Genomic DNA, 2,066 nt, shown 5'->3' on the forward strand with positions numbered 1-2,066 from the left:
GTCCCCCGCCAGCTGCGCATGGGCAGCAGGTGCGCGAGTTGCCAATCCCCGGCTCGGCTGAGCGGGTGCCGGGGCGTAGCAGGCAGCAGCCCGGGAGGGGGGTCGAGGTGGCCGGGCAGGAGAAGCCAGGGGCGGGGGGTTCTCACTCCTCCCGCGACCCTCTGCCAGAGCCAGGAGCCCCCCGTGCCCTGGCGGTCAGCTCACGGCTGCTGGGTCCGGCCTCGGCCGTGGGGCAGACGCGCCCCGCCTCGAAGTGCCTCAACCCCAGCGGCCGTGAGTCCGGCCCTGCCCGCTTTCCCGCCTCGTTCGTGGCGTGGCGCCCCGTCAGCCGGAGGGCGAGGCACCGCTCTGTCTGCGGTTACGGGCAGCGTAGCCGTCGGGGCGGGTTTAAGAGCCTGACCCTTGTGGTGTCACACAGTGCGGCTAACAAAAGCCGGTGGGGTAAGTTCCTCTCTCTGAGGCTTTGTCAAACAGGTGTAAAGAGACTCTTTTCTGAGCGATTAGAAAGAAACCGAACAAAAGGGGAGTAAAAGGTAAATACACACTAGCTCCTTGTCTTTGCCTCTAAGGCCCCTCACCACATAGCCCTGCTCTCTGGGGTAGGGATTGTCTTCATTAACGCTTCTCTGAACACGGCCTCATACAATGGGGCTTGGTTGGTATTCCTAGGCATTACAGTAATACAAACAAGTGATCTGAACCATAACGTCAAACATCCTTTCGTTTGTATTCAGAGGATATGTGATGAGCTGTGTCCTCACACAACTCCTAGTTTTCTTTTGTCTCCTAGAGCGTAAACTTCGTTGTCGCAGGCATTATGGTTTCTTTGGCATTCTTTTCAGCACTAAGCACGTTTATTTTTATGACAGGTTTCAGAGTAGCAGCCATGTTAGTCTGTATGGGCAAAAAGAAAAGGAGTACTTGTGGCACCTTAGAGACTAACCAATTTATTTGAGCATAAGCTTTCATGGGCTACAGCTCACTTCATCGGATGCATACTGTGGAAACTGCAGAAGACATTATATACACAGAGACCATGAAACAATATCTCCTCCCACCCCACTCTCCTGCTAGTAATAGCTTATCTAAAGTGATCACTCTCCTTACAATGTGCATGATAATCAAGTTGGGCCATTTCCAGCACAAATCCAGGTTTTCTCACCCTCCGCCCCCCGCCCCCCCCACAAGCTATTACCAGCAGGAGAGTGGGGTGGGAGGAGGTATTGTTTCATGGTCTCTGTGTATATAATGTCTTCTGCAGTTTCCACAGTATGCATCCGATGAAGTGAGCTTTAGCTCACCAAAGCTCATGCTCAAATAAATTGGTTAGTCTCTAAGGTGCCACAAGTACTCCTTTTCTTTTTGCGAATACAGACTAACACGGCTGTTACTCTGAAACCTGACATTTATTTGAGCATAAGCTTTCGTGGTAAAGCTCACGAAAGCTTATGCTCAAATAAATTTGTTAGTCTCTAAGGTGCCACAAAGACTCCATTTATTTTTATATTGTTTTCATGGGGCAAGAGTACTCCTACTGGTTCAAGCAGGTACCACTGAGTCAGGACTGCTGGCTTCTACTCTCAGACAGCTAGTGCCATGCAAGGTGCCTCAGGCTATTCACAGTCTCTGAACCTCAATTCTCCCTTCTTTAAAATTGGTAAGGCTAATTAGCTTTCTTGTGGGTGTATTGTGACCTCTAATTTATTAATCCTTAAAGTAATGAGATTCTCAGATGAGGAGGTGAGAGATCTGGAATATTAATTAGTTGCAAGTTTTTAAAAGAAGTTAGACTATCAAACTTATTTGTATTTTTTTTGTTTTCATTTTTGCTCTTTATGTAGTGCTCAAAAGAGAGGTACGTCCCACTACTTATGTCCAGACTTATCTGGTAGACACTGACATTATGTGCAGTGGGGTAGAAGCCATCTCCACTACCTCTTGTTTACCCTTAAGTGATTTAACAAGTGTCTTTGCATTTTTTGAATGGAGAAAAGGGGAAATACTTAAAAGTAAACTACAGATACCAATCGAAAAGATCTAACAGAACATTCAGACATGCTTATAGA

Source organism: Chelonia mydas, chromosome 18 (assembly GCF_015237465.2).
Source record: "Chelonia mydas isolate rCheMyd1 chromosome 18, rCheMyd1.pri.v2, whole genome shotgun sequence".
NCBI classification, from domain to species: domain Eukaryota; kingdom Metazoa; phylum Chordata; order Testudines; family Cheloniidae; genus Chelonia; species Chelonia mydas.